At 44.1% G+C, this 24,394-nt stretch overlaps 1 protein-coding gene across 2 annotated transcripts in view; it reads left to right on the top strand.

Annotated features, from left to right (window-relative positions):
- The window catches only part of NDFIP2 (Nedd4 family interacting protein 2), a 693,434-nt gene extending 683,218 nt beyond the window's left edge, over nucleotides 1–10,216 (top strand). For both annotated transcript variants that reach the window (XM_069639897.1, XM_069639898.1), the window contains one exon: nucleotides 8,767–10,216. The gene's annotated coding sequence lies outside the window, so the exon portion shown is untranslated. The remainder of the gene's footprint in view (nucleotides 1–8,766) is intronic.
- The last annotated feature ends 14,178 nt before the right edge of the window (nucleotides 10,217–24,394 follow it).

Here is a 24,394-nt window from a genome sequence, read left to right as displayed (position 1 = left end):
CCCTATGCTGTAGAAGGAACAAGTTGCTTACCTGTAACTCTTGTTCTCCAGCATGGGTCTTGCATGTATTCACATGCAAACCCACCTTCCTACCCTTCTGCTGCTCTTTTTGGGTCTTTACTGCCACTTTACGTGCACAACCAAATCTGAAGATGGCCACCAGGAGTGGAGCTGAGGAAGACGAGTGTCATTGGTTTGGGCAGTATGACCCAAAGGGACAGCAATAGGCTATACAAGCGACAATGCAGTTTCTCTAGCATTGGATCTTTCATAGATGCACATGCTGTGAATATTCCCCATAGTCAGGCTGGGAATGCTCAGTAACATTGAGCTGTTTAAGCCTAAACAGAAAACTTTCAGTCACTTTTGTGCTGTTAGTCATTCTGGGTCATACTGCCCACAGCCAATAGGAAGACCTTCCTTAACTCCTCCCGTTGGTCATCTTGACATTTTGTACTGCACGTTATTGTAAGGAGTTCTCAAAAATAATCTCTAATGTTTTTGTGAATAATTTTCACTTGAAATGTATATTTTTTGACGTTTACTCGACCAGCGTTGGCAGCGACAGAGCTAGCTCTGTAGACTGTTCCTGCCACCGGTAAACTTTGACAAAGCTTTGTCTGTGCAGTTGTTCCTACTTTATGGCAGAATCCACGAGGAAGAGCCTGTTCAATTCCTGCGCTTGATGTGGACTGAAGAATGTCTATGTAGGAGATCATCACAACGGCTGCATCTACTGCCTTCACCCTCACCATGTCATCCAAGACACTGAAATCTGCCAGTCGTTCTCCATCAAGACTGAGGGATCGACATGGTTTTATCTCGTCACGTGGCTTGAGTACGCCTGCAGGGCCTCTGACTCCCCTTCGATATGGAGTCATGCTTCGTTACGGCAGGGCAGGGCAGGACAGCCAAGTGAACCACCGCTAGTAAGAGGTCAAGATCGAATGAAGTCTAGGCCAACAGCAAGAAAAGGCATAGACGCCTCTGCCGACAAACCCAGATACTCGCAAAAGGACCAGTCTTCACCAAAGGTCAGTGCCCAAGGGTGGGTCGACAGGGAAGATCAAAAGGCCTTTTCCATCTCCCCAAGGAGACGTCTTCATCTAAGTCCATCTCTAAATCTGGTGGCCACTCTTTGCCTTCAGCATCGAAAATGTCTTGTCCAGATCTGTGAAGGGTGCGTCATAGTCGACAACCAAGCCTTCCTCCAGGTCGTCTACCCCAAGGCCGTCAACGCTGTTTGCCGGCTCCCCGGTGTCATGATCACGGCCAGGTCACTAGGGGTTAATTCCCCTAAGAGGGTCTTGAAAGGTTGGGCTCTGGCATGGCATGTTTGGCGAACTGCTTCAGAGTAGGCATAGGCTTTAATGTGGAATGGAGATACTCTGTCCTTTCATCATGGCCGCCTGCATTGTCCTCTGTATTATTATCTCACAGGTCTAGGTTTCAGATCACTCCTTCCTTTTAAGCCCCACACCCCTGGAGGTCCGCGCTTCGCATTGTGACTGCTTTATGCAGAGCAGCGCTTACGCGAGCTCCGAGTTCCAGAGTTTTCCTCAGAGAAATTCCTAGTTATCTCCGTATTTACAGTCAGAGTTTTAGTTCCTATCTTTTTTCCCTTAGTTTCCAGTCTGTTCGTAGTTTTTAGTATTCCGTTACAATTCCCGTTAGATTCCTGTCAGCCGCTTCTCAAGTTCCAGTCAGAGTCAGCTGCTATTCCTGTCACTCGCGGCTAAGAATCCTTGTCAGCCGCAGCTGTTAGTTTTGTTGCTGGGTTTAAGAACAAGATTCCAGACCTTTTATTTTTCTTTCGTGTCACGCAAGTACCGTTCATATATGTTACCTTTTTGCATATGCATTAACTCTGTCTGTACTAGCGTTTCCATGAGTTGATTTAAAGGTGCACAGCAGGTTGCGTATTCCTTAATGTTCTTTTAGGATACATACGAGCGCTGTTCACTAATGTTTTTCTATATTTTTTTGGCTAAGCCTCCTGCACTATTTCCTTGGTGAGTTTAGGGTTGTGACTGGTTTAGTGAATGAAAGTCTTTCCTCAATTTGTCTACAGCAAGAGGTGTTTTTAGACACTTGCCACATTTTTTAGCGCCAACTTGTTAATGCTCAATTAGGAATTCCCATTGCTTCCTCACTGCATATCTTATCCTTTCCCTGTCCCGTAACCCATTCTAGATTCCATACCACAGTTGTATGTCACCTTTTCTTAAGAACTAGCGCCTCTGCTTAAGTTCAGGATGGATAGATCCACAAACTAAAAGCTAAGGTGAGTTAGTGATATTACTAGCAACCGAGATGGAATCTATTAACTAAGATCATTGGTTGTTAATAGTTTAGCAAGATAGCTTAGACCTCCATGTTTTTTCTTACAGAATTACCCTGAAACTTTTAGAAAAAGAAGGCATCACCAAGAACTGGCAAAGCGCTCCCGCAGAGTTTTTCAGTTAAGCATTACACCCGGCATCAAAGCTGTCGTCGGCTACGACTACTGTGTCATCGATGAAACCGTCAACAGCCATGACTGCTACGTCATGGAACCTCATTGACGGCTGTGATACCCTCGGCGACGGCACCGTCGATGGGGGGGAAAAGTGCATCTTCCCATAAGATTGTTACCACCGCCATTGTAACTGGCATCACCGACACTCGGACCAACACAGTCTCTGCATTGACGACCCAGCCACAGGCATCATTCCCCAACCTTGGGGTGGCCCTGCTACCGGGAGGTATTGTTGTCTGAGCCAAATCCTTCCCATCGGAAGAGGTAGAGGAAGCACAAGAGGAGGCCATCATTTCACTGGCATCATCTCCAGCAAGCAGGACATTGCCTCCCATAAGGCAATCCAGCAGGCTACCACCATTACCTCCTCTGCATTCATCTGAGGCACATGACAGTTTGCCTTTAATACAGCCAGCTCAATTTCTGCACTGGACATTTTATCCACATTAACCACTCTGGTGGCAACCTTTGCAACAACGTCTGCCTGCACCATTCCCGGTTCCGGAGCCTCCTAGGCAACTGGACGGAGATGTCCCCGGGCCCTTCAGGGGGACAAGAAAGACTGGTGTGACAAAAAGTACACACACGGAACCCACACCAGACTGCTGCCAGGAAAAGGTCATCTAGCCCATCTTCATCCTGCTGTTTCCCTCTGGACAAGGAAGGCAAGTGCCTCAACGCCTTCAGTAAAAAGATCATTACCACTGTGACCACGACTATCAAGGCGGCAAATGCAATGGCTATACTCGTAAGCTATGATCGCGAGCTGTGGTACAAGATTGGTCCCCTGCTAGAGTTTCTGCCAGATGATAAGAAACAAGAGGCCATGGACATTGTTCATGAGGGTGAATTGGCCTCAGACCATGCTATCATGGTCTCTGTGTACATCACTGATTCTTGTTTTCGCCAGCTTGAAATGGAGTGGCTCTACACAGGCAGGGTTGGCACAAGGCCACAGACTTTTGACCCGACTGATGTCCTGTCCAGGGTTGTTGATATGCCCTTTGATGGATCTGCCCTTTTTGGAAAGAAGATGGACGAAGCTTAGAGTCCATGAAAAACGGACACAAACTGTTTGCTCCTCGGGCACGCTACAGAAAAGGCACCAGTCTTTTTATTCGGGATAAGGGCGTTATGGCAGGACTTCGCGGTGTAACCGCTCCACGTACCAGTCTTCCTCCTCTTACAAGACCCTGTACTTGTCAGGGGGATCAGTAAATGAAAAAGTCAGTCCTACAGGGGATCACACGGGTGCTATGGCTCCTCCCAATCTAGGGGCCAGTCCGGCAAACAGATATAACCAGCCCAGGGCCAGATCCTCCTGTTTCAGCACCCTGGTGGGAGAACGACTGTCAAGGTTCATTGAAGAACGGCCAAACGGCACAACCGAACAATGGGTGCTATCCCTCCTCCAGCAGAGCCACTCGCTGGAGTTTGTGCACTATCTAACGGACATTCCTCCCACACACAAACCAAAAATGTAGCAGCACCTCTTGCTATAGGAAGTACGAGCTCTGCAGCTAAAAGGAGCAGTGGAGAAGGCTCCACAGGAGAAGCTGGGCAGAGGAGTCTACTCCCACTTCTTCCTGATGAGGAAAAAGTCTCTGCACAACAGGGGGTTGGAGGCCCATATTAGATCTAAGGGTGCTCAACAAGTTCCTTCTGCATGGTCACACTGCAGCAGATCTTGTCTCAGCTACAACAAGGATACTTCTTGGCGTCCCTCGACCTCAAGGATGCCTATTTTCACATCCCTATTCACCGCTCACACCGGCACTACCTACACATTATCAGTTCAATGCCCTTCCATTCCGCCTGCAGTCTGCTCTGCAGGCGTTTAGCAAATGCCTTGCACCAGTAGTGGCGCACCTGCGACAGAGGTCAATTACGTCTACCCATATCTAGACGACTGGTTGGTGAGAACCCCCTCTTATCCGCTGGCAGGAACCAACACCGCCGTCATCATAAAGTGTCTACTGCGGCTGTGTTTATCCATCAACATCCCAAAGTCATGCCTGGTTACATCGCAGTAGGCACTCTATCTTGGAGCACTGCTCAATACCCAGACCTGCACCGCCAAGCCCTCAGATGAAAGGGTGGTGCCTTTTCTGGAAAAGGTGCACTGTCTAAGCAGCACCCAGATAATACCAGTCTGCATCTACAAATCCAGGCTGGGTATGTTGTCATCCTGCATCCCGTTGATGAACAACTCCCGGTTACACATGAGGCTGATGCAGGAATTCCTGTATACCTGCTGGATCCAAGCCTCAGGGTCCTGGGACGACTGCATTGCTCTGACACCGGTTTTCAGGCGAAGCCTTCACTGGTGGTCAGTAAGGGAGGGAACATCTGGTGCAAGACACCTCCCCTCAGGTTGCCAGACCATCAGACCACCATCACAAGGGATGCTTCACTGGAGGGCTGTGATACCCACTGTTGGGGCCAACATACCAGAGCCCTTTAGTCAGAGGAGGGAAAGGGCCAGCACATCAACCTGCTGGAGCAATGGGTGTTTTTATGTAACCTTAAAGGGGAAAGGTCATATGGATTTACACTGACAACACAAATCAATGTTTTATGTCCGCACGCATGGAGGAACGAGGTCCCCACAGCTTTCCAAGGAAGTCCAAGCCCTGTGGCTTTGGGCTCTAAAGCACCACATTTTTCTCATTCCCCTTCATTTACCGGGGATTCAGAACACTCTGGCGGACTCCCTCACCAGGGATTGCAATCTTGTCACGAGTGGTAACTGCACAACGACCAGCTTCACCTGTTGTTCCAGATGTGGGATACTCCAGAGATCAACCTTTTTGCCACATATGAGAACATTCGCTGCAAGACCTTTCCCAGCTGCTTCCCCATCTGGAGAGCTTGTTGGACGCCTTTGCGTTTCCATGGGAAGGGGAGTTTCTGTATTCATTCCCTCCAATTCCTCTGGCGCCTTGAGTCCGAAACACCTTCAGACTGGTGAAAGAGTTCTTGCGTGGGCTGTTCCAATCTTTTCCACCTGTCCTCCACCCAGAGCCAGAGTGGGAGATAAATGTGCTACTGGCAAGACTCGTGATTCTGCCTTTCGACCCCATGCACCAAGCATCCATTAAACATTTTTCCTGGAAAACGGCGTTCTTGGTGGCAATAACTTCGGCCAGGCGAGTGGGTGAAATCCAGGCGTTTTCCTGGAAACCACCCTATTTGAATAAGGTGCCATCCACTTTCCATCTCAATCAGTGGGTGGTTTTGCCCGTGTCCTTTGGCACACTAACGTCTCCACCGGAGCAAGTCCTGCACACGCTGGATGTAGTGCATGCCCTCAAGTACTATGAGGCTCGTCTTTCCATACAACAGAACTGTTTGTTTCATTTGGACCTTCAGAGCCCGGGAAGTGCTCCATTTCAAAATGGATTGTAGCCTTCATCAGGTCGGTAGGCCGCGTCCCGGCAGGCCCCGGGTGCACTCCCCCAGAGCAGTGGTGGCAACCACTGCTTTCCTCTCTGCAATCCCGTTGCCTGACATCTGCTGTGCAGCCACCTGGAGATCTGTGCATACATTCGCCAGGTTCTACTGTGCCGAGAGATTCCGCAGTAGAGTCTAGAGTCGGCCAGTTTGTTCTGCAGAACCTTTTTGCATGAGGTAGTAAGTCTCCAGTGGAAAGTTATGCTGGGAGCTTGTCTCCGCCCATAAGTATTGTTGTAATACTGCTTCGTAATCTAAACTATTCACAGCATGTGAATCTATGAAAGATCCAATGCTGGAGAAGGAATTACTTACCTGTAACTGTTTCTCCAGCATTGGTATCTTTCATAGATTCACATGCAACTCAATCACTTACCCTGCATGGCTCGTCTTTTGGCTCTTACTGCCACTCACGTGCGCTTGCCAAATCTGAAGGTAGCCGACAAGCGAGGAGTTAAGGGAGGTGTTCCTATTGGCTGTGGGCAGTATGGCCCAAAATGACTATGATAGAGCACAAAAGTGACTGAAAGTTTTCAGTTTAGGTTTAAACTGCTCTGTTACCAAGGATTCCCAGCCTGACAACGGGTTATATTCACAGCATGTGTATCTATGAAAGATAACAATGCTGGATAACCGGAGTTACAGGTAACTAATTCCTTTTTTTGCTTAAACCTAAACTGCTTTATTTTACAGAGGATTCCCAGGTTTGATGGTGGTTGATCGTCTGAAAATTGATAGCGGCAAACTTCGGGAAAAATAACTGTTTGCATGCGATCAATTATCAGAGCATCAAATGCGCTCACACCAACCCACACACCCCATCCCCTATCCCTCTCCCCTACTTACCTGTTAGCTCGCCGGCCTGGTCCACTTCAGCCCTGCAGTGTCAGCTCTGTCCCTCTAACACGGGTTGGATCTGATGCCGCATGGTCCCTCTTTTTACTTTTTTTTGGGGAATCTAGGGACACCGCCGCAACCTTCCGTGGCTAATACATACCGATCATAGGGAGCCGGGACACCCACGCTCCACATGTTTGCTATGTATTTGCCTAATTGTTTGTTTTTAATCGATCAACTCGTACTGGCCAAATTTGGTGAAATGTATCGTTTGATCAATTAAAAAAGAACAATTATGCTAATCCCGATTCGCAGCCTGACGAAGGGGCATATTTATAGCACGTGAATCCATGCAAAACCCAGGCTGGAGAACAAGAGTCACAGGTAATGTGTTCCTTATTATTTTGCTTATCTATATGTGGTTCTGATGCGTCTAGCCTGAACTCATCAACAAAGTAGTCCTAACAGCAAAAAGGTGCAGGCCACTGATTACCTGCAATGTTGTTTTATTTATTTGGGAGTATTTGCCCAATTCTTGGCTGTTGGGCATACCATAATGCCATTTACATGGAATGATAACGGTTACTTTAGGAAAGGTTTTTAATTTGTGTTTATTTTTTGCGGGTGTCTACCTGAAGATGAAATCAAATTTTGGGTTGGGTAATGAAGCATCCTTCGTCATTTGACCAGTGGTATTTGAACTTCCTTCTCTTCAAGACTTCTTTGATAGCTTTTAAATTAGAACAACGCCTTAGACTTTGGAATACACTGTGATGGTGTAAACGTCCTCTGCTCATAGCTGCTGCTGTAACTGAATGATTCCTATAGCAGGTGCTTCAGGAGGACTTTGCAGTATAGATAGGACAATTAAGATATTGGAAGGTTCAAACATATGGTTTATGTTTAAGCAATAATACAGAGTAAGTTAAAGGTCCTTCTTGAAGACGGAACCTTTAACAGGGTTACAGGCAGTGTTACTGCTTGTGAAAGGGAGAGCACTACCACTATTGGCACAAAGGCCTAGTGCGCACTATGCTACAAGCTCTGTGATTTTTACATGAGAAATGGCACACACAGAGAGTGTTGCTGGTCATCTTATGTAACAAAACTGCTTCAAAAAAGATAGCCTTCATGGAAATAGCAAAGGGAACTGCGAGCCCTTTCTCTTCCATTGGTTGCCTCGGCGATTTGAGAGCTTTGAGGCAGAGAGGGAGTAGCCACCAGGGTGTTGTGAGTGTAGTTTGTGTGGTGCAGGGATCAAAATCAAGATTTGATGAGCAGGAGCTAAAAGCAGTTGTGTGCCCAGCATCGCCTACCAAGCTGGAGCTACCTCTAGGAAACAAGAATAGTACATAGTACACAGTATGCTTCAAATCAAGCTTCAGCATGGGATGCAAATCATAACTATTTGTCAGTTACAAAGGACCAATTATGCTTTCATTGTCTTCTAGTAGGTAAGGCCCACATTCCAAGTTGTCCAACTGACTGAGGCTCTCCACCTAGTGCGAATAGTGATTATACCTGTTGTCTCGCAATTATTTCCACTTGTAATCGGAGGGCTGCGTTTTTCTAGCACAATATATTTCAACTAAGTGGGTGAAAAGAGGATGATACTAGATACTTGTGTATCAACAGCAGAGTTCACTAGAATGTCAAACTAGTTACAGCCTACTTTGTTCATCAGGTATTTTTATGGCTTGGGTTCTTGATTCAATTGTTGTGCCTTCATGAAACCCTTTGCTTCAAACGAAATATTTCATTCTGAATTGTTTTTTTTTCTCATTAAAGGAGGATCTGAATTTCGATTAAGAGAATCCCTTAATGCTTAATTTTTTTGGGTTGATTTTAAATTCTTGCCCCAAATCAATTGTTTTCTCACATTCAATATTTTTGTATTGATTTGTGGGAACAAGATGCACTAATGTTTTTTCATTGTTTATCTGTTTTATTTTCCTCAGGCTGTGTCGAACAGACATTACATTCCAAAAGTAATGTGACATTTCCAGATGGTCTGTAACCCCCTCTAGCGCTCTGTTAAAGAAGACTACTAAAATGAAAGAGAACCTCTTAAAGGCAAGATACTGCTCAGCAAAGGATGGCCGGGTGGTTTATGCTTGGGTTCCAGTTTAGTTTTTTCTATTAAGTATGTTACGTATGCCTTTATCATTTTGCACATTTTCATATGCGCTATATTTTAAGACTTCGGAAAATAGTAGAAACTTGAAAGTTTGGTAGAAGCCAGGCATGATCCTTCTAAAGATCACAATGGCAAATGGTCCTAAAGCATGCACATGAATTTTTTGGGCCCTAATATCTTTTAATAATAAAGGTGATTGTATACTAGGTACATTTTAATAACCAAGTATTCAAACTAGTTTGTATATTGCTTGGAGCCACCTACCCATTGTGCATTTGGAATCTTATTTGTTACAATATCCCCTGAAACTGTTGGACTGGCACATGTTTTTTTAATTAAGCTTGTCTGGACCTTCTTCTAAATGTGTATACCCAAAACTGAGGAAAGGCTATTGGAAAATCTGTCCACAGATGTAGTAGTTCAATAATATAATGTCCACGTCTCCATTGTAAATACTGATTGCATATATTCATTAAGGTTGTCTCTGTGTGCTTGTAATGAGTTGCTGCATTCATTTGAAACTTACTTTGCAAAGTATAAAGATATTGTTTTTTTAATTTTTTTAATGTGTTTGTTAATCCAGATGTTCAAGGATTAGGTAGATGAAAGTGAAATTGCCTCAAACATGCGGCACCACATAGTCACTTGAAAGCTTCCATATGTTTAAAAAACATTACCCCTGATCTTCCTCATCACGATGAGCCCCCCCCCCCCAAATACTTTCAACATGATAACCTTTGGCAGAAGATTTTTACAGAATGGTTATGTGTGACACCTCAGATGTTAGGATGTTGAAACTGTTAAATTTTAGCTGCTTTCTAATGTTCATTTAGAAAGGAGATTTAAATATTTTGCATTTTGCACTTTTCATAATTTTGTATAGCTTTCACTGTAGAAATAGCGGAAATGCACTGTAAATAGGTCTTTAAATGCAAGCAATGTGTATTTCTATTTTAGTAACTCATCTCTTAAGTTTGAGCCACAACTGGAATTCTGAATTTTAAAGTTGCTGCAAATGCGGATATTTTGTACTGTTTTATTTCTTCTGGAGTCCTACTTAAGTAATCTGACTTAAAGGGTTTGGAGTCTACCTGGATAAATTAAGTAAAAGAGGTGGTTATTCATGCATCTGTACATAAAGGACACAATGGACAATTAGTTACAATGAGTAAAGCTTTAAAAAGAACAAAGGGGGTAAATGCCTTTGAAATAAGACCGTGAACGCTTGACTTTGTATGTAACAATAAAACCATATGAATTGCAGTGTTTAACAGTCGATTTTATTCTTCCTCTGATTTCTTGATCATTTTTTTATTTTATTTTTCTATACTTTCAATGTCTGAAAAACTAAATAAAGCATTGTTTTGCTTCAGTATTGTAGATTGTGTTTTAACCTCACCATGCTTTTGAATGTCTACTTTTCATTAACAGATCACATGCAGTATATACTTCTACCCTGCATATCAAACCTGCCAGGTCGTTTAACATTATTTGGAAAAAATAATTCTTTGCAACAAACTATAACCTAGCAATTGGTGTTATTTCTACTCTGTAAGCAGAAATGGGGCATTTAGTAATTTCTCACCCTTCCCTCACCACCGCGGGTGTGTTAGAGGTGGAGTTCTTATGAAAACTCCATTTATTACGCATTATATCCGCAAATCCTTGATCAATGGCATTATTCCCAAAGAATAAAAAAAAAATGTGGATTACTCCTCCCCTTAAGAAGACATTTTTGGATCCACTACAAGCCAGTGATTACAGGCCGATATCCAATTGCCCAATTCTTCTTAAAATTCTTGACAAAATAGTTTCAATCCAACTCAGAAGCATCTGGAAAAGAACTCCTTACTCAATGACTTTCAATCCAGCTTTAGACTGGGCTGAAGCACAAAGTGCGTTGCTTTATGTAAAAGACCAAATCCAGGATTTCATGGACCAGGGCTCATCCTCCCTCCTCTCACTTGATCTACCAGAAGCATTTGATACCCTGGAACAGTGATCTCCAAAGTGTAGCTCGGGAGCAACATGTTGCTCGCAGCACCATAAAATATTGCTCGCCAGTGGCTCTGGGATACTGTATGGAGGCCAAGAAGGAGGTGGTGCTGCAGTAATGCGAGACGAATTACAGTGTAGGAAGAACTAAGAAAGCAAGGAAAAGCTAGTAGATAAGACATTACATTCTGTGGAGGCATCATCACAGTATGCTGAAGGGCAGGAGATGGATGGCACATGGGTTTCCATGGCACAGAGAGCATGGCAGGAAGCTCATGAAGTGAATGTTGAAGCTGTAGATTGGGACGGCCGCATGAAGATCTAATAAAATCAGAAGACAGAGCCACCCCCTGCTGCACCCACACTGCCTGGGCCATTTGGGTGTACAGCTTGCATTGACCCAATGAAGTGGACTTTCAGGAGAACCTGGGGGCCAAACCTAGGCCAACCTGGCAAACCAGGGATGAACAATGCTGCTGTAATCATCAGTAAAACCGTCCATTTAGCCCGCATTTACAAGGCCTGCCTATATTGGGAACTGTCCACTGTCGCTACATGACTTGGAACAGGGGCACTGGCTGGAGAAGGTACTTCATTTTTCCCAGAAGCACTGTAACCAACTGGGCCTCTCCTTTCCGTACCATGTTATGGGAAAGTAGGGATGCTAACAAAAAGCTGGGCAGGTGCATAATGGACAAATGAGTGAACATTACACAAGTTCCAATTGGCGTTTTTGTACATGCAAGTTTTGGGTTTGTACCTATTATTCACATGATTTGTTAGAAATGTTCCATACCCCAATGAAATGGTGTGCTGGTTGTATGATCATTGGTTTTTATACAGCCGGTGTACACTTTTCAAAGGCATCTTGCCACTGTAAAAAAAAAGAAATCAAACCAGATGCATATACCAATCGAATTAATGTAGAAATTGAAGTGTTTTGATATCATGACAAAACTCTAGTTTTAGATATGGCAGATGTGAGTGGGTAGTTGCTTGCACAGTTTGGCTACTTGTACCGAAAAGGAGTGGCCACCCCAATGTCTTGTACCTGGCATTTGGTACAGTCAGCAAACCTTCTGCTACGGAATAAAGTGCTCCGATTTGCAAAATAAGTGACACACGTGTACATGTTTGTGCCCTGGTAAGTAATTGTCTTTTTCTGTTCCTATGAAGAGTTAAAATGTGGATTATTGATCAATATGTGGCATGTATGACCAATTTTCCATCCTTGAATCATTTGCAAATGCCTAATTTGTACAGGCAAGATTTAAGTTTGATGTAATCACGCATGTTCATCAAAAATGTTGCATACTCTTTGCCATTGTCAGCTTCTCACTATGATTTGGATGTGATGCCCCTCGCTTGACTGGCAGGTGGCACAGTGCACCAGTGTACTTTATTTGCACAGGGGACTGAACAGCCTGCTTCTGAGCAGGGGTGTTTCCCCTGCTACATATTTGTTTGGGTTGTAATGCAGAGCCCAGTGGGCTCTGCAACAAATGTAGCTCACAATAATGAAAGGTGGGTGGGTTGTTGGGGGGGGGGGGGGGGGGTCTGGGCCTGCCGCCTCTCATTATTGCACTGTTAGGGCAAATTCTCCAAAATGTGTTAATTCCCTTTTACCCTAGAGACCCCCAGCTCTTTTTGCTGGACCTTATGACTTTTAATTTCTAACCTGGAGAGAGAGACCTTTTTCCCACTCTCATATATTTTTCTGTGATTTGGACTCTGTGTTTCTTTTGACTTTGGAGTCTGACAAACTCCATAGGCATCATCTTTACATTGTGGCACACAGCACCTTCAGTACAGTGACACAGGGAAGTCTCTTAGATTTCCCAAAGGTTTAAATACCTTCTCTTGGTGAAACTATTGTTTCCAAGAGCAGTGAAGTGAAATTGACTTTACTTACGTTTTGTAACTTTCTAGACAAAAAAGTCAAAATGTATCTATGCTGTCACTAACTAAGCTGAGCTCACCTTCTGTAACATGTGCCACGATGCCTAAGGGCTGCTGTGCGCTCTACAAATGTGAATAAATAAATAAATAGACTGAGCACACACTATCTTACACTATCTTACACTAGGGTGCTGGAGGGGTTACTTATTATCCCCCTTGTCTAGTTTCTCATGTAACATTTTTGTTACTCTTTCTACAATGGCTAGTGACAGTGGTTTACTTTTTCCTACCATTGTGTGTTTTTACCGCGGGCTGCAATTGCAGCTTCAGTAAGACACACATGTGCCCGTTTTGTCAAAATGGCCCGGTCTTCTTTTTTCACCATTTCTTGTTGGAAAGGTACTTGTTGAGGTTTGGTCCCTTTGTTCGCTTTGTCTTTGGCGGGATTCACTGGTGAAGTCCGCCTCTGGCTCCAGCGTGTCTGGCATGGACTTGAAGTGAGGGAGGTGCCTGAAACTCCCTGTGCTTATTCACCTTGGTTACAGGAATGCACCCAAAGGGCAGGCACCCTGCTGTGTGAGTGACAGCTAAGCTGCAAATGAATGGGAGAAACCTGCATAAAAGGCAAGGCTTTTTGCTTGGAAGGCGGAGTTGACCACTGGACGAAGGAATTTGAAGAAGAACTTGGAAGAGACGCTTGCTGCAACTCCTGGACCGTTGGTTTGCACGGTGAAGCCCTGCTGCATTGCTGAAGCTCCGAATTTGCCTCGACTAGAGAAGCCCTGCAATGGATGACTTCTCGCCTTGGGTTGGTGGGACCAATCAAGCCCAAAGTGAACTCGTCTGTGCATCCTCTCTGAGCTGGCTGTACTTTCATTGCTGCTGCAGGAACCGAATTGCCAGGCAGAGGAACACCAGATTGAGTGTATCGCTTTTAAGTCGGACCTGAGCTCCAGGAAGATCCTCCGGACTCCCATGAAGCACGGCTGACTAAGCCTGAGCCACTTCAACAGAGTGCTGGACCCCAGATGCGAGGAAAGTCCATTAAGGTATCCGAGAACCACAGTGGTGCTGTTTGCGAGTGACGCAAGGAGCTGATACCGCGAAGTGCTGCTGATCTGAAGTTTGCCCATTGCTGCCACCTACCTTCCATTTGTAGTGCAGGAGTCCCCAGACGTCCTCCCTCTTGTCCCCACAACTGAGGCCCAGGATCTGTAGACCTACAAAAGAACAGAAGCCAACTGGAAGCAGTTTTTCTTCTAACCAAAGGTACTGTAAAACTAAGAGGACTTGCCTCTTGTCGTATAGCCTTGTAAGCTCTCAGTTGAGATTTGTCTTGGTTGCCTTTGCAGAGTTGCTGGCAGCTTTGCCCCTCAGCTTGTGGCCCTACAGCGATTTCATTTTCTACGAACATTTCTAAAACATTGTCCAAGACTTTTTACCTACCTGCAAGAAGTGCTTCAGCTCACCTAGACTTTTGCTCAACTAACATTGGCTGTCCTGGCTCTCTGAAATACTCTTCTTACTTTGATCTTTGCCTTTCTCCCAGGAAAGAGTTAATTTACTTTGCATTGGAAGTTTTTAAAAGTACTTACCTGCTTAAGAATATTTGTTAACCATGGTTTGCTCCCTCTATAACATTTCCTTTGATCTCCCACTCAGTATTGCTCGAAATGTGCCAGTGATAAATCAATGTCCACATTGTCCTAATTAAGTCACATGAGGGTGTAGGAAGTGCGCCATCCCCAATAGGTATCAACTGATTTGGTGAAACTGAGTGTGTATTTTTTTGTATATTTTGTTATGATTGCTCCATTCTAAAGAATGATTATTCAACTGACTTAAATAAATGAATAATTGTTCAATCAAGAAACCTTGTGTGTAGGTGTTTATTTGAATAAATGTCAATGTGAAACCCTGTGTAACAACCTTACAGCTCACATTGACCCTACTTGAGATAAGCCTGGCTGCTCAATGACTCTACCAACTTGTGTAGTGCATGCTAATACCAAAGGTTGGGTTAACTATTGCCAAGAGGACAAGGCTTGTGCAGTCTCCCACAGGGTACTGCATACAATCTTGCGTAACATGCACTAACAGCAAACACTGACTCAGTCCTCTCCTGTCAATCAGCCTGTTCATGGTACAGAGAAGAGGGGAGTGCCATCCGATCCTCCATGCTGGCACATGCTGTGTGTGCGAGTGAAGTGACTTTTGTGCATGAAATGTTTGTATGTTTTTATGTATGCGTGCATGCATGGAGTTGTTTGAAAGATGTATGAATGTGCGTGTGAATGAGACAGTGTATGTTGTATGAGAGCATGTGTGTGCACGTATGATGGGGAGCACCACCAAATTTAGGTTTAGGGCTGCTGGGGTTATGGAATTGTTTTTCTGCTTTACCCTTGATGCACAGTAACAAATATTAAGGGTGTATCAAGGGTAAAGCAACATAAGTGTTATTACATGGCTATTATGGCATACATTGGTGGTGCCAGTCTACATTCACTTTCTTATTGTGGCATGGCATTTCTTTACTAGATATAAAAGGTAAAACCAAACATACTAGGTGCTATTAGGTGGCTAGACTGCCCTACATGGTGGTGCCTGTCTGGTCATATAATTAGTGTGGCATGGTGTTTTTGTACTGAGCGCCAAGGATAAAAGGCAAACATAAGTAATAAAATGGCTAGACTGGCCTACATTGTTACAGCCAGTCTGGATATAACTCTTTGTGGCATGGAATTTCTTTCCTAGCTGGGAGTTCTGATATGCTAACACTTGCATATATTGGTGCAGCCTGCATGGACCTGTATGGGGAGGGCCAGCATGAAAAGTTTCATATATTGGCATTACCTTGTCATCAAAGGCATCATGAAAACGCATTGTAAAATGCACCTGTGCACTGTTGGGCACTTGCATCTATTAGGCTTTTTTATGTACTTCATACAAAATTGAGCATAAACTCATATCAGACTCCCACGTTTCCTTCACCTTAAGCTCCAGGCGAGTTCTACTGTCCTTCAAATTTGGTATGCAGTCTAGATATGGCATGTCCCTCATTCCCCATGGTCCGGATCACCTGAAGAATGGGGGTGCTTGGGGGTTCCTCAGGGAAAGTGTCCCTCTCGGTTGCCAGGGCGTTGGCCAGTCTGGCATAGTTTAGGAACTGTACCGTCGGCACCAGATATCACTATGCCCAAGCGCCGAAAGGCAGCAGGGTCCACCCTTCGAAAAGATCTCCCAAGGTCTGGCACCCTCCTGCAGCACATTTGGCATCCCCTATGTCCCTTACAATATCTGCCACCTTTGCGTCGGCCCTCAGAGGCATGCCAGGGCTATAACCCACCCTCATCCGCAACTTTACATGGGTCCTCTTCCAGGACTGCCTGTTCTCTGTAGTTAACCATGATTCTGCCACTTTTATTGTTCTCCACCTCATCTCAAGTCCAAAATTGTGCTTCCTATGGTCCCCCATTAATGGTCTATTTATTCCCTCTTCCCCCCTCTGCCATTTACTAGCATGCTGTAGCTGGGATGCTAAAAAGTACAATCTGGCAGGGCCAAGCCCCCCTCTTGTCGCCCTCTACGCAGTGTAACTAATGCCACCATATGCCCCTTCCTGCACCACATCAGATCTATCTTGTGATCCAATAATTTACAGAAAGGTGGTCTGGCCATATACAGGATGTTCGCGAAGAGGTAAAGTAGCCTGGGGAGGATCATCATTTTGCAATGGCAATCTCGCCCATTAGGGAAAGAGGCAGCCAGCACCTGAATTTTATCCCATCATCCATTCCCGTGAGCACCTTCCCCACATTATATTGAAATGTCTCTGCGACTGAGTGATGGATCTGGACGCCTATGTAACTGAAACATTCGACCTCCCACAGTAGCCCCACCTCTTGGAGAACCTGCACCACTTTCCCCCTCAGCACACCCAGCGGAAACACCAGCGACTTATCCTGGTTTATTTTATAACCCATGAGAGCATACAAATGGTTCAGCACTTCCAACATGTACGGGACATGTACCCTGGGATTTTGCACATACAGCAGGGCCGTCGTCCGCGTACAAAGATATGAAGTGATATCCCCCCACCCCCTGTTCTGTGCCTGTGTCCCGGAATTTCAAGCGACAAATTCTTGCTACTAGTTGCAGTGCCAACGCGAAAAGAATCGAGGAGAGTGGGCAGCCCTGACAGGTGCGCTTGCCAAGCTTCCAGCTACCAGAGACTACCTTGACTGTCCTCACCCTGGATGATGGTTCCTGGTATAACAAGCAAGTCCACTGCTGAAGATGCGGCCCAAGGCCATTCTCTTCAAGCACCCGGAAGAGCGATTCCCACCGCACTGAGCCGAAGGCTTTGATTGCATCTAACAAGACAACTGCTATCTCCGTCCTGCTCTCCTGCACCATCTCTAACATATTGGAGCAGCCAGAGGTTCATCGTAGTGCTCTGACCCCATTCAAACCCGCATTGGTCCCAGTGGATCAGGTTGGAGGCCTCCTTTAAGAACCCGGGACACCAATACCTTACCCAGTATCTTGGTGTCGATGTTGAATAATGAGATCTGTTGATAATTGCTTCCCTCATTGATGCATGCAGCCGTCCCCGCTGAAAGGCTTCTTCATAGAGCCGGCAGAGCTGAGGGGCTAATAGGACAGCATACAGTTTGTAAAATTCGTCCGATAGGCTGTCACCCCCAGGCGTTTTCCTTGACCATAGGGCCTCAATTGCCATCCTAACTTCCTCCTCCGATAGGGGCTCCTCCAACTTTGCCACCTCCTCTGCAACCGGAGCAGGGAGGCCTGGCCCAGCACATCCTCCCTACATTCATCGTCCACCTTCCCTTCACATGCGTACAGCTGCTTGTAATACTGCTAGAAGACAGAGTTGACGCCCTCCTGTGTCTTGATGAGGGTCCCTGTCCCATCCTCAATGTAAGTAATCGGGTGCTGTGGCTGTTCCTTTCTGAGCAGCCATGCCAGGAGTTTCCCTGCCTTATCTCTCTCCCCGTGGACTTTAGCTGTTATAAGGCGCAAAATCATGTTTACCTATCTGCTCCTAAGCCTGTTGCTAGTTCACCCTTGCCCATAGTAGCTCTGTCCCGCACGGTGACCCCGTCGCTATCGCCCCCTCCAGTTTCCTAATCCTTTCCTCCTGTTTTAAAGGTAGCCAGTTGTGGCGATCTGACCCCATGATATCTGGCCGTGCATTTACCTTGTATGATGACCTTGAATACCTCCCATAGTGTTCCATAGTCTCCCACTGTGCCCTCATTGAACTCAAAAATAAACTATGGCCTTCCTGATCTCTTCCGCATAAACCCAATCCCTCAAGGCCTCAGCCCGTATCTGCCAGGTGGGGACAGCGCTCGTCCTGCCCCAGAAAATCGTGGCCTTCAATGCGGCATGGTCAGACAGCATCCTACCCATAAAGTCAATATCCTAGAACTGGGGGAATTTCTCCCTCCCCACAAACAGATGATCTATCCAGGAGTATGTCCCATCATGTGGGAGCAGAAGGAGGTACCCTTCTCGTCGCCCTTACTCTATAAGATGGAGGTCTGACAATGCGCGGCTCAGGGACCTGAAAGCCAAGGGTTTATCACGCTCCTTCGGTCCGACCTGTCCAGCTGATGCTGGAGCAACAGTTAGTCTCCCCCCACAAATCAGGTTAGTTTCTCTAAAGAGCTGCACAGTTGCTCACTTTACCATATTAGAACTTCAATGTATTGACTTTTAGGATTTTTTCTATATACTTCCTCATTCGATCATAGCAGTGAAGATACTATTAACCTAGTGAATTTGCCATCAGTATCTACAGTTATTAATGAGGGACAGGTCTTCCTCTTGTGGGTTAGTGTATACTCAGTATATTTAAAATGTCATACGTTCTGCTACATAGGTAATCCTTGTATGTCATGGGTTATTGTGATACATATCTTGATCTAAAATGAGTTATTTGGAAATGTTGAACAAATTGCTGTTGGCGTAAATATATTCCTAATGTACATATTATATATATATTTTTTCCTAGAAACCTTTGTTATTGCCCCTGATGAAGAGTGTTGTAGCACTCGAAACGCGTTGGGCCTTCCACAGCTTCAACATCAAGAATAAACAATGAAGAATGTTTCTTGTAACCATATCTGATTCAAAGTCATTATTTTGGACAAATTACCTTTTTCTATGCATTACCATTTACAGACTTCCTTGGATTTATTAAGAAAAATCACTTGTTAGATATATTTACTTGGGGACGTAAGTTCCCGGCTGGGAACTTAAATTTGCTTCATTGTATTGTGCAACCAAGGTGTCATGGTTGCCCCTCTCTCCTCTGCACCTCATACTTGATAAGCATTTTTTCTAAACACCTAGTATCTAAGTTTACTCTTACTATTTACAAATATTTTTTTTCTCACTAGGGTGTGCCATAGTTGTCCTATCCTTCCCTTCTTGCAATTGTTACCCCGTAAGGGGTTGACACCTTACCCTGGACCTGAGCACCCCAATATCTCTGAGATGTCATTTTCTAAAATCAATAGCTTAACAGACAAAGCAGCAACTACCTTAGCGTTTTCAGATGAAGAAGCCGTTAGGATCTTAGGCCTAATTAGGGATACTAGTACTGAGGCAATCAATAGAGAAAATCCAGAAATACTTATCCAACGACTTGAACGACTCATTAGGAGAGAGATCTCACAGAAACTTCATGCTACCACTTTAACCCAGTACTATAAGGCCAAGAGAATCCCGAGAGGACTTAGAGTATACCTTCGCCCGACACTTTGTAAGGACAATAAGGAGTTTGTAAAACGTTGGGAGCACATCCTAAACAAATGTTCCCTTGATCTGATATTACTTACCATAGAGGAACTCGCGAAAACACTCAATATCATTAACCAAGAGATTGAAGAAGTCTCTACACAACTCTTGAAACTCAAAACTGCATCTGAACTTCAAACAATTTTAGAAGATACCAATAATAAGCTCGATAGCTATAAACGGGATATTGAGCAACGAAAGATTCGCAAATTCCGGAGAGACACATTAGACTACGCCAGAGAAATAGTATACACTTGGCAAGACTACTATAGTAACCACAAACCAAGACCTGGTCCATCCGGAGTTCCCAAGAAACCATCTCCTGACAACAATACTGACAGCAGTGACATTACAAGTGGGGAACTAGAAGAACAACCCAGTGTAAGTTCAGCAACTCCAATCAACACCCTCATAGTGACAGACAGCAGTGACCCTATCCCAAGGATAATAGATACATCCATTCCAATAATCCCGGCGCAGCCTTTTTTAGGAGACGCCCGACCAGAAGAGGGCAGAAGAAAACCACGCCAAAAAAACAAATAGACTCACCCGAGATCATTAATATCTCTTCAAGACAGTTATCTAAAACCCAGATTGATACGCTTAATCTTGGGATATCATTTATCCCCACGAACTCAACTAACCTCTTTGAAGAAGAAGTTAATCTTTTCAAGTTTTTACGCAAAATGGAACTAAAAATCTTTTTTGATAATCTGGGAGAAATAACCCCAGCTAAACAACATGATTTTCTAGAGATGAAGAACCAAAGTAATTTCCATCCGCAAATTAATAATCCACTCCTTAATCTCTTTAAAACCAAAACCACTCGTGACCTGAGAAGAATCAAATATGAGACCTCTACTCAGCAGAATATTCGGCGTCATCAACTCAAACTGATCAAAGAACTTGCCGACGACACTTCCATCACAATTAAACAAGCCGACAAAGGGGGAGCCCTTGTACTCATGGATACAAATCTATACAACACGGGCTGTCTTAAACTACTGGATGATAGACAGACTTACTTACTGCTTGACAACGATCCTACAAATGACATCAGCACCATCATCAAACAGACAATTGAAAAGGCTAGTACGATGGATTGGATTTCAGACAAAACGGAAGAATTTTTAATTAAAACTAACCCAATCATCCCAGTTTTCTATGGGTTACCTAAAATTCATAAAGATCCCAAAGACCCGCCCTTTAGACCAATTGTCGCTGGTACTGACAGTATATTTCAACCTTTGGCGGTCTACCTTGATACAGCACTGCAACCTCTGGTACAGAAAATACCGACATACCTAAAAGACACCACACATTTTCTCCAGAGAATCAACAACTTACAGATCAGATTTCCTGATCCTCTAATATTCTCTATGGACGTCACAAGTCTATACACTTCAATTCCCCACGATGAAGGCATAGCGGCCCTAGAATGGTTTCTTTTACAACATGATGAAATTCAGATTCAAAAAACCTTTGCTATTGAACTTATCAACCTGATACTCTACAACAATTACTTCAGATTTAATGATAAGTACTATTTACAGATTTCGGGTACCTCTATGGGTTCGGCTGTGGCTCCATCCTACGCAAATATCTTCATGTTCTACTTTGAGAAAACCTTTTTTTGGATCACCCACATTGGAAACACAGAATAAACTGCTGGTTAAGATATATTGACGATGTATTTGGCATTTGGAACGGCACCCATCAAGAACTGACAGATTTTTGGCAATATATTAACCTATGTAACCCACGTATCAAATTCACTATGGAAATTGGCACACCACAGGTGAACTTTCTGGACGTAACAGTAGAATGGAAAAACATGGAATTAACAACACTAATGTACAGAAAACCAACTGATGTTAACAGCTCCCTTCATTTCAACAGTTTTCACCCGAGACATTTAAAAGAAAACCTACCGTATAGCCAACTATTACGGGCTAAACGGATAACCTCCAACATAGAAAAACTTCAGACAGAATTTGATACTATAAGATCAAGATTTCTAGAAAGAGGTTTCCAGGAAGAAGTAGTAGCTCAAGCTATTTCCAGGACAGAAGTACACCCCCGTAACTTATTACTTAACAAACAACTGAAACAAACTCAGTCAAACCTCATCTACACATTGAAGTACTCTGCCCAGAGCTTTTAAGTCAAAAAAATCATCACTAAGAATTGGGATCTTATTAAATCGGATCCTAACCTCAACCGTCTCTTTCCAGTCCCCCCAATGCTAGCATACAAAAGAGGACGGAACTTCAGAGATATGCTAATCAAAGCTGAAAGACCTAAAATACCTACCCAAAGGACTTTGAAGCAATCAAGAAATGGCACTTTCCCGTGCCTAAATTGTCAACACTGCTCGAACATCATCAAAGGTAATTACATCAGACATCCGAACAATGGTAAAAAGATTTTCCTAAAAAACTTTGCAACCTGTGATTCCAAAAATGTCATCTACACCATTAGATGCCCCTGTGGGAAATATTATGTTGGCAAAACCAGTAGAAAAGCTAAAGAAAGATGTACTGAACATAAGTCCCAGATTCGCACAAAAAATGTGAAGTCACCTGTATTCTGGCATTTTAGAGACAATAAGCATAACATCTCGCAAAGGAGATTTACAATACTAGAAGTATTACACCCCCTCCAACGAGGAGGTGACTTACCCAAACTTTTGGCACAAAAAGAATTGCACTGGATTCATAGACTAGATGCAATGACCCCACTTGGTCTAAATGAAGAGTACTATTTAGGTCCATTTATTTAAATTACACCTTCACTAAATTTTCTCTTTCCATGCATCTTCATCAATGTCTCTTAAAAACACTTGATATGATTGTTGGTTAGAATTATCATAACCACATTATAAGATTGTGAACCAACTAACTTGGACAGTTAACATAGAAATGTTGAATGTTTTCAAAGTTTATTCATATTCAGTCATTCTGTTGACTCCATCCCGGTAATATACAATCTGTACAATTGATATTCCCTTTACTAGACTGTGAACCAAACGGGTGGGCAGAATGGCATTGGTTGGTTGCATTATAAGTATGTACCTTACCATTAGTATCAACTATTTTATTACTACAACTACAACTCCAGTTTTCTACTTATATTATTCATGACACTTTAAATGCGTGGATGTTGATCCATATGATTTTTATAAGTTTAGCCATCTGTATTCCGGACCCTTGCACGAATTATATTAATTTCAACCATTAAGGGTTATGCACATATTGGGCATTGTTATTCCCCTAGAGGTCACATTATAACATTTCCTACACCCCGACACTAGGTTTGTTTACATGTTGCGTCATGCACACGTTTACGTGATGACGTCACATTGTAAACACGCCGCGGTCTGTTTTTCTCTTTTCACTCAATTGATTAAGCTCTTATAGCCCTACGTGCCCCTTTAGAGCATCCTTCCAGAGAAGACTAATTAGATTCCATTTTGTCTAACTTGCATCCATCTGAGCCAGGAGCTCAGCGCACAGTATGACGTACCACACGCAAGCACGTGATTACGTCACACTACTAACTACTTCATAAACAGTGGCGGCACTTGCCAAGGTGTCGAGCAACCCTTTTGGCAGCTGGTCTCCGTGGGTGCCGCACTGTCATACACTAGGTAAGAATTTTAAGCTTCCAATAGTGGCTCAACCTAGGTTTTTTTGCAACAAAGCTTTCGAACACCCTGTTCACTTCTTGTGCCCATTACTGAGACTCTACCTACTTTTTCTCAGCGCTCCAGTCCAGAACAAATCTCCAAACCTTTTGCGGTCATTGACTACCACTTCCCCTCAGCTATCCTTGATATTGGTCAACCGCGTTACCGCTGTAAGTGACTCATTACTGGCTTAACTTATTCTATCATAATTATGTCACATACAACAGTCTAAATAGACGCTTTTGATGTTCATCTCTACAGATAAGGACTTACCCTCTAAGACCCGCTGTCTTGTTTAGACGAAGGCCTGGATTTCCCGTCCCAGACCACCCCCGTTCTCTTGAAGTACCTCTCTTATTTTAAAAAAAAAAAAAAAAACACAAGGTTTGTTTCTCTAAATAGCTGCACAGTTGCTCACTTTACCATATTAGAACTTCAATGTATTGACTTTTAGGATTTTTTCTATATACTTCCTCATTCGATCATAGCAGTGAAGATACTATTAACCTAGTGAATTTGCCATCAGTATCTACAGTTCTCCAGCATGGGGTCTGGCATGGATTCACATGCTCATGAATATTCCCCGTCGTCAGGCTGGGAATCCTCGGTAAAGAAAAAACCAGTATCAGTTTCGTTTCTGATCTGTCTTTCGTAGTAATAACCAATCACTGGTCTCTGCGTCATACTGACCACAGCCAATGACTGCCCTCTACCTAAGCACCGCCTCTGGCAGCCATCTTCAGATTTTTACCGCACGTTCATGTGTTGGGATCCTCGTGCTATTGCTCTCGAGCGTTAGTGCTATTTTTTCGCGCTTTTTCACAAAAACTTCGATTCTTTCGGTCAAAAGAGCCTCAAGCTCCACCGATCCTACATCCGATCAACGGGGACCCGTGTCGGATTCATCTGTGCCCCTCAAGGGTGAAGATTTCGTCGAGCTACACTTCGGAGGACTCCAGAAGCTTCTCAGGCCCGGTCTCGGAGATGGCCCAGGAGAAGGGAAGCTCGACGCCCGGAAAGCTGTTCAGGGCCTGCC

This window comes from Ambystoma mexicanum, chromosome 7q (genome assembly GCF_040938575.1).
Source record: "Ambystoma mexicanum isolate Mex_15411 chromosome 7q, UKY_AmexF1_1, whole genome shotgun sequence".
Classification (NCBI taxonomy): Eukaryota; Metazoa; Chordata; class Amphibia; order Caudata; family Ambystomatidae; genus Ambystoma; species Ambystoma mexicanum.
The sequence above is the reverse complement of the archived record's forward strand: the minus strand, read 5'-3'. Positions and strand labels throughout refer to the sequence as shown.